The following is a 16,077-nucleotide window of genomic DNA, read 5'->3' as shown; positions in this document are numbered from 1 at the left end:
GTCATTGGGCACTATGTCAGTTTACTTTATCCTGCTATTATTTGAACGAGCTCTACAGGCTTGTATATTTCTGGCGTCTGTACATAATTTTATAGAGTAGATTTTTTCTTCTTTGCTGACAGAGCATCGTTCGTGTGATTTGATTTTTGCTTTTTTTAAATCTTTGACTTGGAGTGACTTGAAAACAATTTTTGCAACCAATCACCTCCAGGCACTGGACATCAGTCTGAACTAACTGGTAGCAGAGATGAACAATTTGGAGGGTAGTAAATAGACAGTTTATTTATGCTTCCCTCACTTTTGAGGCTGTTTCCTGTTTTCTGTAACCAGCTCTTTCTAATTTTGGATGTTGCACAGAAAGTGTTCTTCCTCTTTAACTGAATAGCAGGAATACTGTCTGCTGGAGTAAAACTAAATAGGTAGACCTGTGCATCCTTCTTGTAAGTGGTGCTTGATTTTCTCCTTCAGACAGATAGTTGGTTCCTAGCATAAATCCTTACACAGGAGACAAGATATTTTGAACTGAATTTTCTTTTACTGGAAGTCAGTGAAGGCTATGGGAGCTATAACCTGCTTATATGGGTTGAAATCCCTTTGGACAGATCCCTTGGGATAGGCCTTGCTCTGAGACTTTTATTTCTAAAGCTTTGGACCCTGAGCTCAAGACACCGAAAGATGAGCGTTGCATTGTTACTGGTAATTTGACAGCCAGTCTGCTGTTGTGTCAGCACCCAGTGGAGAAGGGACAGGTACAGCTTCTCTGCTTTCTTCACTTTGTGCACTTCTCTCTCCTACAGATCAACATTTTAGCTGCTGTGTCGTAAAACAACTTTGGAAACAACTTAGACAAGTTTGCAGGAGTTCTTCCTCTGGATTAGGTAGAGTAATTCCTTACTTGGCTATTCAAGGGATAGAATGTGATACTTCAGCAACTATAGGTAAATAATCTCCAGCTCGGACCATGAACTAATCTGGTTACATGAAACAGCATGCTGGGTTACATGTTTCTTGTAGAAATGTAGCACAGGAACTCACACTCCTTAGCCATTCAAGTTAAGAGGTAGTCAGACTTTTCACTAACTTCAATAATTTTCATTTTTTTAATTTGGACTTTTTTGCCTATCTTGGCAGCATGGATGGCTTTAATTTGTCCTTTAACCCTGTCAATCTTAGCTAAAATGTTATTCTAAAAGGGAACGTTGGATGATACTAATTCTAGAATCTAGAGGCAGATGATTTTTAACTCCTGTTGGAATTTGCCTTCTTGCTCCCTTTCAGCAAATTCTATTCCTGATTAACAATATTGAGTCAATCCTGTGTTATATGTCTGTAGCCTATCCCACACTGTGTTAGGGGACCTGATCCAACATTAACATGTGTACATGCATGTAACTCATATAGTAGATGTTGCTTAAAATAGTCTCTTGACAATGGGAATTTTGGAACAGTCATGAGATGGGTTGGCGTAGTCGTCACTTGCTCATACAGTTGTAGTGAGACTTCAGTAGGATCATTCTGATGAATACATCTAACTGCAGATTCTTCACCTTTACAATATTCCCCAGGTGCCAGGATGGATCCTTAAGATTTCATAGCTGTATTCTCTACGTGCATCTAGGTGGTGCTGTGCACTTCTGCATTGACTTTGTTCTGCCCTGGAAGTCACAGAGCGGAGCTGCACATAAGCGCCACCCCTGCCCACTAATATCTGTTCCTTTCTTTTTGTGCCTTTGGACGTGGACCTGGAGCTCCGCTCCCTTTTTCTTTGGTTTAACTAGTGTTTCAAATTTTCCCACCTAAAACTACAGGGTGCAAACTATTTCATGACTGTCAAAATAAAATGTCAGGACCAATCCACACAAGGTGGGTCTTTGGTGTTTGGACTCGAGGCACAACATCAACTTGTGCTATGAATATGCCCTCATGCACCAAAAGGTTATCTGGGACTGTGAGTTGGGCTGCCTTGCGTGTAATAGGGGGGGTTGGGGGGGAGATGTAGAGTAGGGCTGGCCAAACTACAACTGACAACGGAGCGTAGGGGACTGGGAGCTCCAGTGTTCGAACACCACTACCTGGCAGCAAAGTTCCAGTGGCCATTCTATTGGCTGGCTGGGCACCACCTAGCCCTGGGTGAGAGCAGAGGGTGTTGAGGCTTGTACAGGAACTGTTTCTTCTGGGCTCAGTGCAGTCTGTGTCTTCAAACACCCTCATTTGAGTGGCACATGAATGCCACAGTAGAGCGCTGAAGGTTGCACCTGCATTGGCGCTCTATGCTCCGGAAATCCCTCTGGGCTCTATCCGTTAATTTCGAGCGAGCCTGGGTAGAGAGGGATTGGCACTTTAAGGAGCAGCAGAGGTGGATACACTGGGATCTTCGTTCCATGATGGAACCCTTTGACCTCCTGGCGGAGCAGACCTGTCTTCCGGCGGACCAATTTCTGGCACACAGACTTCTTACTCATGTTGACGCTGGAGTGCATGTGGGGCGTTACAGATACGGAACCATCAACACCTACCCTGACCCAGGTCCTTAGCACAAAGGGTAACCGGCAGAGATTTATTACATGGCTAACTAGGGCCATCCCTTAAACCACTTACGACCTGTTGGGAACTCTTCGCCAAGCCTGGGAGGGAAGGTCAGATGTGCATAAACCCAAAAGGAGTGAGACAGACTTCATGAAAGGTTTTGCGCAATGACCGCTTTCAATATATACAGTTTAACGTACTACATAGAGCTTACTTGACACCGGCAAAGATACATATGATATATCCTACTGTGTCTCCGGAATGCCTTTGTTGCCAGTCCTTGGTGCCGGATGTGGTGCATGTGTTTTGGAGCTGTCCGTCAGAGCGCTATGGGTGGAGGTTTTCACCAAACACTCGCATGCCACAGGCCGGGGGGGACTTAGATTGCATAGCTAGCAGTTTGCTTAGCCTTTCCAGGTGCCATAGAATGGGTGGTGCCGCTAATCGCTTCATTAACCTGGCACTACTGCTCGCCAAGCGGACCATCGCCATGCACTGGAAGGTCTCATTGTTGTCTGGTGTGGCATACTGGCGGAGTGTGACGGTCCAGGGGGGTCTGGCAGAGATGGCTGCGCTGCACCACAAGGAAATACAGGGCTTACGAAGATGCCCCATCACGGCACAATGAGATGCGTTGCTTACCGCCCCTCAGGACCCCCCTGATGCCGATGAGAGGTCTGACTGATTAGGTACTTCATGCACCTGACTGTCCTGTGCATTCCTGCAGCTTCACTTCTCCTCCTCCTGATGACCCCCACCCTCATTCACCCCCCACCCACTCCATCACACCTATGGGTGGTTCACAATCGGTACTATATACCTCTAACTCCGTTAATATTCCATGTAGGTTTCAAGGCTCTTGTTAGATTTTTGTGTTCTTTCTGTTACATATTACTATACCGTCATGGAATCGGACTACAGTGCATAAGGCTATGACTTTACCTGATCAGTGTGCTTTGCAGGCGTATTTATAATGTCAGTACTGTTGTCATTCTAGAATTAGATTGGGTATATAGTGGGATTATAATTAGTTGAGGCTTAGAATCCATCCCTAAAAATAAAAAATAGAGATCCACTTAATAGTCACAAGGTAGGGGGGTTAGGTACTATCTGTTTCTCTTTTTTTTTTTTATTTCTATTTTCTGAACAAGGGCTGGCGAGACCCTGGGGTCAAGGCCCTAAATGCGTAATGCCAATGCCAGAGATAGAAGGGAGGGTTCCTCAGGGAAGGTCCACAATGGTGTGGAGCATGTTGGAGAAAATAATTTTAAAAAAATTCCTAGGGAAGTTTTTTGTGTGTTAATAAGTGACTTTAGGACTATTGAGATACTGTACAAATGCAGGGGGTAGATGTAGATATTATAACCTGGAATGTGAATCTCCTAAGGGTCACGAAGAAACTACGGTTAGTACAAGAAGTCTTAAAGAAGGCATGGATTGATCCTGTCTGCTTGCATGTGCCAGAAGGCCCAAGAAACGCACTCGAGGAAATCAGAGTGTTTGCAAGACTTCTGGAGATGTTATTGGGTTGAGGATATAGTGTATTCAGAACAATCTTGCAACACTAAAGGTGTGGCTATATTAAATAAGAAGAAATGGGGAATTACGATATTAACCCATGAGGCTGACTGTTCAAGCAGGTGGGTACAGGCCACAATAGAAAAAGGAGGGTTTGTGTGGACATGCAGTGGGTTCTACGGGCCTGACTGTGATGAACCCAGCCAGCTGAATATTTTAGAACAACATCTGGTACTGTCTGCCTCCCCATATGTGGTGACTTCAGTGAGGCCTTAGATAACAAATAGGATAGGACATCCAAGGCCAGATATACCAGTATGGTGAAAATGAGGATTAGAGATGTGAGCCGTCATTTGGGGTTGGTAGACATTTGACAAGAACCGGTGGGGAAACAGAGAGGTTATACGTTTTACAGCAAGAAATATGGACACTCTTACCGCATAAACTACTTTCTTCTTGATAGGTCGTTGGCCCATTTCACTAAATCTGTATCACACTTATCGGCTACCATTTCAGACCACTCTGCAGTCCATTTGACCATAAGACTTCCAGTCTCACAACCCAGTGGCAGGTGGACCCTAGATAGAATGTTGCTGCTGTATCACAAAATAATAGAGCAAGTTTAACCAACGAGTCCAATGTCTTCCTCCAGAGTAATAGTGGCAGTGCCAGTGGTCAGATGGTCTGGGATGCCTACAAGGCATACCTGAGCTGCTGCATAATTAAAGCTGCTTACGTTAGTCGTTAAGCGTTTAGGAACAGGATGGAGGGATGCTGAATAAGATTGCTCAGAAGGAAAGGGAGATCCATGCGTCAGTGCAACTTATGGTCAGACATGATCTGAGGGATGAACTTGAGTTTAGCGGGTGAGTATAGGGCTGCCCTTGAGCAAATGACGCGGCATAGGTGAAATGCCAGTAAATTGAAACAGTTTGAGTATGGCAAGAAGAGCAGGGCACTTCTGGCGTGGAAGACCAAGACAGAGATGGCCAGGAATAGAATAGACACTTCAGTGGAAGCAGGAACGGGGAAGGTACTGAAGGCAGAGCAAGATCTTAGAGCTGAACTGCTAAGTGCTATGAGGGCAGTGTACCAAGAAGGCATAGTCCCGGACCAGCGGCAAATCAACAACTGGCTGTCAGGTAAGGCTCTACCTAAGTTATCTCAGGAACATAGAGATTATTTCCATTAGCTATTTGGTTCCAATTCTGACAAGAGTTTGCCACCACTCAGATGTGACAGTTTTCATGATGGGAAGGATTTTCCCCCATGTAATGATGACGACGGTTTATACATGGATTTACAGGAGGCCGTTGGGCTTGATACAATAAATTATGATTACAATCTGACGTTCACTTTGATATATAGTGGTACTCCGATCACGTTTCTAGACATTGAATTTTTTGTCAAGGATCAGATGCTGCGAAGTCAGGTGTATCACAAAAGCGCAGGTGTATCACAAAAGAGCTCTGTGTAATTCCGTCTTGCATGGTACCAGTTAACATCTGCATTCTCAGATCAGAGCCATACCATTTTGAGAAATGATTAGAGCATGGAGGAATTGTTGTGTGGACAGAGAATTCTCTGTCAACATCACTGATATTTAAACCAGAATCTTTAGTAGGGGATATGACCGTGGCCTGATTAGGACGGCTAGGAGCGAAGCCCTGCAATTGAAACATGAGTTCACATTACGAGTCAAAAGAACTAGGTATAGTTCCAAGACACAGATAATTAGGTTTTTTACAGGTTTTGGTCTGGAAGTGGGCAGACTAAGCCAGATCTTGAACAGACATTGACGCATGTTGACTCATGATTATGCTTTTAAGGATTCGATTAACCCCTCAACCACCCAGCCCCCACCCTCTATCCGAGCATTACCTTTCATAAGGGGAGGACAATCAAGAACATGATTTGTCGAAGCTGTCCTCTTAGAAATAGGCATATTGATTGATGAGGCCAAATGACCGAAGGTTTCTATAAATGTGGACGATGTGTTGTATGCAGATTGGGGCTGATACAAATAGATATTTCAATGGAAGTGGGGAGTGCAAGATTCAGACGAACATTATGAACATGATCTATATTCTGATTTGTACCTGCAAAAAAGTGTATGTGGGCAGCACAATCAAGCCTCTAAGTGAAAGCAATATAGAACATGTGAGAGCAGTCATAAACAATGACTCGAGGTAATCCTTGGCCATATATATATATATTGTCTTGTGTTTCAATTCCAGGGGATTGAACAGGTTCACCCCAACCCTAGGAATGGGCATAGGGAGTTATGGTTACAATGCCTGGATGCCATTTGGAGGATGACATTGAAGATGGAGGATATTGACCTCCAATACAGCTCACAAACTACAATATTTCTTGGGCAACTAAAGAGCAATGCTTGAATGTGCATGTGTCACAACAACCAGGTTCACATTTAAGATTCAATGATCTGTATTTGAAGTATATAATGATATATATCACTTCTTTCCTGAGTGAGCTGCAACTTTGATTAATGAAACACCCTTTCAAGATGGTGCCTGTAACTGTGGGGTTTTCTTGTGTTTGACATTTCTTCATTTGCCCATGTTTGATTGAATTACTGTACTGTGCAAGAGTATGTTTACAACATAATGGGTTTTCCTGTTTTCTAAACAGCTTTTATCTGCTATGTATTTATGCAGGATGGCTGTATTTGATTGTTCTGACCTTAGATTTATATATTATGTGAGGACTACATTTACAAAGGGAAAATATTTTGTTATTTTTGATTTTTACTTTTAATTTAGTATTTAAATATGTTGGGCTGATTGTGTTATGTGAAAATTAGGTTGGAAATGAAGAAGATTAGTTTGTTTAAATATTGTTACTATTTCCTATGATGAATGGGATACCATGCCTAATTGACACCGATCTTACATAGGCCTTTTTCTTATATTTTATGTTGAATATAGCAACTTGTATTGAGTGAATCAGCTTTTGATTTTTATACAGGACTCCAGTTTCTGTGCTGTTCAATGAGGACCTTGATGGGTTGCATTGTTTGCCCAATGTAGATTTTGTTGCAGGGGCACCTTATCTAAGAAATTACATTGGTCGAGTTACAATAGGAGAAGTCCTTTAGAGTAATATCAATTGTTCCAGTGCAAAAAACCTTTAGTGTTTGTGGTGTTCTTGTATACCACAGAATAGCCACAGTTGAAATGCGCATAGATTGGAGTGCCTCCCCCCCCCCCCCCCCCCCCCCCCACCAACACCTCCATGAATTGTCAATTGTGTTTACTCTAGTGGCAGTAGGGACAGCCAAGTGTACTAGATGGTACTTAACGTGTTTGCCCCATTTAATAGAAAACATCAGGATGTCCATGGATGGGTGAACACTCAGGATGATGTACTCATCCAGATGGGTTATCCACGACAGATCGTGAAGTCTGCCTTTAAGAGAGCCTGGTACTGTCATCTCAACAGTATATTGAGCCTAACTGAGAAACCTGAGTGCAACAAACTCACTTGTGACTCCACCTTTTCATTTCATTCACACAAAGTGAAATCTTTTATCCGAAAACACTGGCACATCATCTAGAGTGTTGGAAACAAAACTATAGTTGTAAATATAATATTCATTAGCTGTGGTATTTAAATAAACTGCAAAAATAGAACATCTCGAAATTCAATCACCATAGAGTTCGGGTTCTTGGTAAGCGATACATAAAATTACTAGAGCAAGGAATGCACCAACAGGGATCTAGTAATAAAATGTTTATCTGTACTGTGGTTCTCAGCGTAAAGATAAATGCAAATAAAATTATGGTGAAAGGGAAAAATGAAGAGGTCTGCCTGGCTAAACGCTGTAACACATCTTGACTAGTCTTAACTGGCAGGTGAGTGTCACAGACTTGAGAATGCCCCTTGCGAGTAGAGCCGTGGGTGACACCAGCATTACATGGTGTGCATATGCAACTCTAATGAAGGCCATGCCTTCTGTTTGCTGTGACTAGGTCATTGACACCTCTACATTATGATAACTTTGAGTTGCTAATGTAGTTGCTGCACTGTGTCTCTCTGTATGACTGTTCTCCAATTATGGCTATTGAAGTAAGAGAATTGATTAGCGGTACCACTGTATGAGCAGCTGTGAGGAGGACAACCACTTATGCTTCTTTGTGCTTGGAGTGTTTGCCAGAGAATTAAAGTCTTGATAAATTAGGAGAGCTAGTCAACAATATTCTGACATGTTTGATTGTTAATCATTCGGATGTCCAACTTGTGATTCATTGGAAAAATAAAATCTAGGACTCCGTGCTGTATTGAGTTAAAACCTCTGCTGCACACCTATTCTCTGGGGAGCAATGTGTGTTTATTCCAGTTAGGTGCTTTATAACTCTCCAAAGATTTTTGATTTCATAACTACAGTTTTGCAGCATGAATCCTTTTCTGGATTCACATGCTGTGCATTATTCCACCATCTGGTGGTTGGGTCCGGAATTATCTTTTTTTTTTTCTTTATTTCTGTGTGTGTGCGTTGTTGACCACCATTTGGTGGTATGTCCATCCCCTTTGTTACGTCAGATGACGCACCGCATATTCCTGAGCGTAGTTGTCAACTTCAGATTCTTTTTTCTCAAGAAATTGAAAGATTTTGCAGAAAATCAACCGATTTGCCGAAGACCGCGAGAGGGACATCAACAAGAGAGAAAGGGACCTTTCTCTTCTCCACCCGACGGGTGACCCGGCTGCACCAGACACATGGTCGGAAAGTAAATGCAGGTAGGGTTCATGGAAAACATCCGCTTTAAATTCTGGCCCAACTGCCACCACAAGTTTGCTCAGAGAGACCCCCAATAGGTCTGCAATCTCTGTCTCCCATTGGACAACAGAGACTAGAAGAAGAAGAAGAAGTCGAGACAGCGCATAGAGGGGAGTTTGACTTCGAGATCTATGCAGCTGACACAGAATAAAAAGAAGCGGCGGAGGATGCCGAAAAGAAGTCTAAGGTAACAAAACTGCCAAAAGGTCTGACTCAAAACCCTCAGACAATAAGTCCCACAAGTCAGCTATGGCATCTCAACACTCCTCGACCGAAGGTCAGCCGAATCCCAAGGAGCCAAACGGATCCCGACCGAGGGATACAGATGGAAGTAAGACCCTGTTGAAACCTATGACAATTGCATTCGCTCAAGAGGGAGTGAGAGAGAAGACCAAGGTTCCGGAGGCGGTAGACCCATCGACGCTGAAAAAAGAGACCTTCGCTGACGCTCGATGCAGAAAGCGCGTGAGGTCAAAAAGAAGAGGAGGCTCGAGGCAAAAAATGGCTGCAAAGGAAAAAGAAGTTCTACGACTCCTTGAAGGATTTTTGGATCCCAGGAACCGAGACAGAGGACGACCAGTCTGCCTTGGAGGCCCCATCAACACCAGAACCTAATGAAGAGCTCCACAAACTCGAGGAGGCTAAAGAAGTTGCAGGCTTCAAGGACGATTCGTGGCACGACCTCAATGCTGAGTCCCCAGAAGAAAGTGTGGACAATTACCCTTCGAGGCCATCTTCACCAGATGATCTATCTCTCTACAACAGTCTCTTGAAGAGGGCTACAGAGGCAGTTGGTGTCCAAATAGAGGAGGAAAAAGGAGACTCTAGTTTTCTCCCTGAGACCTTAATGCCATCAAACAAGAGGATCCTTTATTTTCCCATGCTCCCCTTCATATTGAGCTAGGGAAAGGAGGCATTCAATGAACCAGCCACTGCAAGGGCTGTTACACCCAGAGTAGAAAATAAATGTAAGCCATCTACTCAAGATCCCGAATACATCTAGGGAAACGCTCCTGCGGATTCAATCATTATTGCAACTACCAGGAAGAGAAACAATGTACATATCTCCACAGGTCCACTGCCTGAAAAAGAAAGTGAGAGACTGGACCTGGTGGGAAGGAAAATGGAGAGGGAGCCTGCAACACAATGGCGGATTGTAAACTCAAATGCCCTGTTAAACAGGTATGGACATTAGAAATGGGAGGAGATGGAGTCCCTTATGCAACACCCCCCCCAGAGGAGTACCAAAAGTGGGCCAAGGCATTGATTCAAGAGGTGAGAAACATTGCAAACACGTGCCTCAAATCAGCCTTGGACGCAGTTGACACTGCCAGCACGCAGATGTGTATGGACACCACACTAAGAAGACCAGAAGTACACGCCTCTAGAATTAGCATGCCATTCATTGGAGGTGCCCTGTTTGGACAGGTGGTAGGTGAATCCCTGCAACAACTCAAAAAAGATAACGAGACGGCAAAGGCAATGGGGCACTACAATTCAAGGGTTCCTTCAGAAGAGGAGGAACAGCATCCAGAAGGCCCTGTGGCAGAGCTCCATGTACCGGGGCCAACAGCAAGTATTGGGCAGCTCACACCAAATCACGCAACAAACGTTAGGCAGCCCTTTCATGGACGAGGAAGGGTAGGAAGCCAGATCCCCCAGAAGGGGAAGAACAGCAGACAAGTGACTTGCCCAACAACAGCACATGCCACCACAAAACACCAGAGTGAGGCAGCATAGGAGATTACCCACAGGAGTTGGAAAAAATCACCTCAGACTATTGGATTTTGAATCTGATACTTTGCGGATACTGCATAGAATTTATCAAGCAACCACCACAAATTCCCCCAAAACCAAAGAGGTTTCAAGGACAAGAGATCATACAACTCAGAAAAGAAGTCAAGGAACTCTTACAGAAGAAAGCCGTACAAGGGAAGCAAACAAAGGAAACTACTCACTTTATTTCCTGGTCCTGCAACAAGATCTAATTCGAAGACCAATCCTGGACCTCCGATTCCTAAACAAATAAATTTGTACGCAACACTTCAAGATGACGACTCTCCAAAGAGCGGTAGCAGCACACCTATGAAGACAATGTGTCCATGTCTACACATACTTGGACGATTGGCTAGAAAAAGCACATTCAAAACAAATATGCCAAAAGGATACTCAAATAGCGATCACCACACTGCAATGACTGGGCTTCACCATAAACCACAAGAAGTTGTCACCACAACCAGAACAGGTAAGTGTTCCTGGGAGACTATAAACTCAAAGACAGCACGAGCATACCCAGTAACAAAGATCGCAATGGCGATCACAGAGCAACTGACCTCTACCAGAGAGGTTGTTCTCTGACAGTGGGGGCTGTCATGAAACTAATGGGCATGATGGCACCTTACATACCACTTATAATACATGTGAGACTGCACATGCACCCCTTCTAGGAATGGATCCGCAACAAATAGTCACTAGCCACCGGGAGTTGGGAGGATCTAGTGGTTATTAAACAAAAAGAGGGAGGGACCTAGGAGCTATTAAAGGTCCAGTGTCCATGCTCCTAATGCATACATTTTAAACCAACAAAAGGACACTGTTCCTAAAGCAGGGTGCAAAAAGTCACCTGTGCATTTAACAAGAAAAAGAAATGTGAACAAAGAAAGAGAAACCTTAGGTAAGGGGTACCCACAAGTGAGGGGGAAAAAACTTTTCGTCCTCTGGTGCCCTCACACACCCCAAGGGGTGTCATGCTTCATCATCAGGCAATTGCTCCTCGTAGGGCCACCGCTGCAATTCCCTACGGGCCCCCCGAAGGGTCACTTTATCGGAGATCTTTTATAGGACTGCCGGATGGTGCATGAGGGTGTGTGGGGAGTGGGTTCAATGGGGGTAAAAAAGAGGATGTGCGTGCAAGATAGTTAATGAGTTAAAAAAAGAGTCAACATGCAGCGACAATGTATCTGTTGTACCCATCACAGTCCAAAAAACACTAAGTGAAACATTGCCCCAAAGGCTCACTATGCCCGGGTGTCAAAGGTCATAGGTCAACATGTTTCGCGCTTATCTCGCCCAAACAGGGTCGTTTGCGCTTCTTCAGGACCACAATAATTCAAACAGGTTAAGTGCACGTGAACAGTGTAAATTAGATAAAATACCCTCTATCTCAATCAGGGCGGGACAGGAACCTGTATACCTCCGGTATGGCAACAGCTGTATGATGGATGCCGCTTATGATTAATACCTAAGGAAGAGAAACAAAATGAACCAAACATATGGACTTCAGTAAAACTTGATGCCTCATAATGTGCCACAGCTGTGTGCACATCGGTTCTAATAAAAAAAGAAATAGAGGAGCAACTGCCTGACGATGAAGCATGACACCCCTTGAGGGGTGTGAGGGCACCAGAGGACGAAAATATTTTTTCCCCTCACTTGTGGGTACCCCTTACCCAAGGTTTCTCGTTCTTTGTTCACATTTCTTTTCCTTGTTAAATGCACGGGTGACTTTTTGCACCCTGCTTTAGGAACAGTGTCCTTTTGTTGGTTTAAAAAGGATCTTGTGGTTGTCACAACAGAAATACAAAAGGAGATACAATGGTGGAAATCAAAAGATTTGATCTTAGGGAGACCATTCAAAATTCCAACGCTGACCATCACCACAGATGCAGCCCACAAAGGTTGGGGAGCACACACAGGCAACCTAAAGGTATGGGGACAGTGGAACAGCACAGATGTGCTGAAACACACCCACTACCTGTTTTCCTAGACCTGAAGGCTTTTCAAGCACACATAAGAGACAAGGCCATACTGATGCAAACAGACAACACAACAGCCATGTTTTATCTCAACAAACTAGGAGACACAAAATAGTTCACACTGAGCAAACTATCCCAAGAAATATGGAAATGGACAATACCAAAGAAGATCACACTACAAACTGTCCACCTACCAGGATACAGAACATGGAGGAGGACAGACTATGCAGACAAGAAAACAGCTCCCACGAGTGGAAGCTAAAACAATAAAACACTGGAGAAGATATTCAAGGTCTGGGGGAGACCAGCTTAAGAACTGTACGCAGAAACACAAAATGCCAACACTTCGCCTCCAAGTTTCAACACCACCAGTCAGAAGGGAATGCTCTGTCAGTAATTTGGTCTGGGAGATTTGTATACTCTTTTCTCCATTTCCCCTGATACCGAAGGTGCTGGAAAAGTTCAGACAACCAGGGACAAAACTCATCCTCATAGCTCCACAGTGGGTCAGACAGACCTGATACTCGGACCTAATAGAGATGTCCAGGGGACAAATGATCTCAATCAAAGCAGAACAGGATCTCCTAACAATGCAGGGGGGGAGAGTGTACCACCCGGAGCCAGCAACGCTCAGCCTAGCGGCCTGGCTTTTGAATATCTAGAATTCGGTAATCTGAAACTCCTAGCAGGACAATGGAAATTCTAAATGAAGCAAGAAAGCTATCACCAGAAAATGTTATGCAGCAAAATGGAACAGATGTATTCACTGGTGCACAAATAACAGAAATATGGAGACCAGGACAAAACAAGAAACTGTATTAACTTACCTCTCTCACCTGTTAGACACCAGGTTAACCTATTCATCCTTAAAGGTACACCTGGCAGCAATAGTAGCCTACACCAGGGTCACTTCATTTTTATTTATTTTTTTAAAACCTTTATTAACCGCAGTTGCATCAATTGACAATGTACTGTCCTTTGCCAAGGCATCAATTCAGCAATACAAAGATACACATGTTCAGATGGTGAGACACAGCCATTTAGCCGACAACCCGGAGGTCCGGCGGCGGTTAACAGTTGAACATATGCATAGGAATCAGGTATGTACATTGTGTGTAAGTGGGTCGATGGTGCTTTTCTGTATTTCGTCGTGTCTCATCTGAAGCGCATTGCCTGCAAGAGAGGAGGGCGCTGTGTGCCAGCCCTCAGTGCGGCGCCGTCAATTAGCCCCTAGGCTCGTAGGGGGAATCGCGCAAGGCACCAGGTTCCCCACCAAATGCCCTGGTCTCCGGGCAACGGAGCCCCGGTGGCCTACTCTTGGCGTAAGCTGGAGCGCGACGAGGAGGTGGCAGTATAGCTCACAAAGACGCACATAGCAGCGTGTACATCCGACAAGCCCAGTGTGCCGTTTCGCAGCTCAGCCCTATGCGCGCGGCGCATGGCGCTCTATTATCCCTTCAGCAGTGCGCTCCCCAGGCCGCCGAGTGCCTGTGCAAGCCTGGCGTGGAACTCTGCACATTTCGAGTGGATCATTCCGCGTTTGCCAGGCATAGCCGCCGTCTGCGCGTAGTGTACGCCAGTGCTGCCTCATCAGTGCTACATAGAGCGCGCAAGGTAGGGCAGCGCCTCGGGGGTGTCGGGTAACGCTTCCAGCAACTGTTTCTGTGGTTGGACACGGGTTCGGTCAGGGAGCGTAGCCAGTCGCCGAACTGCTCCCCGTGTGTGTAATATGAACGTAGGGGTCAGGGCTAGGGTCGAAAACTCGGGTGAGGTCTAGAATAAGAGGGGAGGGGGGGAGGTGGAGATCGTTCTGCAGCAGTGTAGGAGGAGACAGTAGCTGTCAAGCGGGGCATAGCTGGGCCATATGGGAGGCGCGCCGAGCAGCAGGTCGTGGGGGGGGGAAGAAGGGGGGGGGGGGCAGGGGGCCGTCGGAAGGGGGGCCAAGAGCCCGCCGTGTCTGCGTCCGCAGTCCTAGATTATCCTCTCGTGTGAGGGAGGTATTCCTCCACGCCTAGGAGGGGGCGTCTGAGCGGGGCGGAATGGTCATATCTTCCCGGGTGTGTCCGTATCCCAGTATCGCGCGCGTCCTCTCAAGCGGCGGCGGCAGCAAGCCCTGCGCGCGCGCCGTAGACGCACTGTAGGCGATGTCTAGCAGCAGCCCCCTGCAGCACAATATGCGAGAGGCGCCAGGGGGGCAAGCAAGCAGAGGGGGCCGGGAGCTATCCCCGCCATGGTCTCAGGGATGTCGCCATCCAGCCAGTAGGGCAGCGATGCCCTCCTAAGGCTCAGGTTATCCCTCGGTTCCGGCAGGCTACCTGAAAGGTGGTAAGGAGGTCATCCCAAATTTGGGCAATGGGGAACTTCCGGAAACACCAGGGTCACTTCATGTAACTGTTTTTTCACATCACCAGTGGTGAAAAGATTATTGGAAGGAGCTAAAAGTATTGCACCACCATGATCCGTTCCAGCACCTTTGTGGAGCTTAAACACCATGCTCAATCAATTAATGATCAAGCCGTTTAAACCTTTGCACAAGACTGATCACAAATCAATCTTACTCAAGACAGTATTTCTAATTGCAATCACATCACTATACAGAGTGAGGGAGCTACAATCACTAACAATACAGGAACCATACCTGCAAATACAGAAAGGTAGTTCTCAAAACCAACCCACAGTTCCTACCCAAGATGATGATCCACTTTCAACCAAAATATTCAGCTACCATCCTTCTTCAAAGACTCAGGCAGAGAGGACCCTACACACGTTGGATGTATTGAGGGCTTTAATGTACTATGTGCAAGAAACAAAGACGTTTCATAAAGGAAACCAGTTGTTTATCTCCTTTGTGAAAGCAACCAAGGTTTCCCCAGTAACTGAAGGAACAATCTCAAGATGGACTGTGGAAACAATACAGACTTGCTTTTCGAGGGCGGGGATGAGACTGCCTATTCGCTCAAGAGCCCACTCAACAACAAATAAGGGTGCAACACTTGTGTTCCTAGCAAATGTACCCATGGACACCCTTCGCAGCAGCGATATGGTCGTCACCACATACCTTTCCAAAATCTTATTGTGTATACATTCAGATGAGCGAAGAGGCACAGGTGGGACAAAAGTTACTTACACCACCTGTTTTCTAACACTTCCACATTTCATCCCAACCAACCCATGGGAAGGGATACTGCTATATAATCTAATGCTGAGCATGTGAATCCAGAAAAGGATTCATACTGTAAAAGGAAATGGTTTCTTATCAGTAGGATTAGTTTTGTAGCTTGAAGAGTTTTCTGAATTCACATGCGACCTACCAACCTTCCTGAAAATGGGAGATGATGCAACCAGGTGGGGAAGAAAAAAGCAAGGAGGAAGTATACCAGAAAAGAAAGGAGAAAAAAAAAGAATCAGAAAGTGACGATTACGCACAGGAACATCCAGGGCTCCATCTGACGTCACACAGGGGAGGGACATACCTTC

The 16,077-nt window shown here is 45.3% G+C and overlaps 1 protein-coding gene across 1 annotated transcript in view; it reads left to right on the top strand.

The window, feature by feature from the left end:
• The window catches only part of COG2 (component of oligomeric golgi complex 2), a 326,732-nt gene that overhangs the window by 261,852 nt on the left and 48,803 nt on the right, over window positions 1-16,077 (top strand). The gene's annotated exons all lie outside the window — the stretch shown is intronic.

The sequence above is a fragment of the Triturus cristatus genome, chromosome 6, assembly GCF_964204655.1.
Source record: "Triturus cristatus chromosome 6, aTriCri1.1, whole genome shotgun sequence".
NCBI classification, from domain to species: Eukaryota; Metazoa; Chordata; class Amphibia; order Caudata; family Salamandridae; genus Triturus; species Triturus cristatus.
This window is presented reverse-complemented; position numbering and strand designations above follow the sequence as displayed.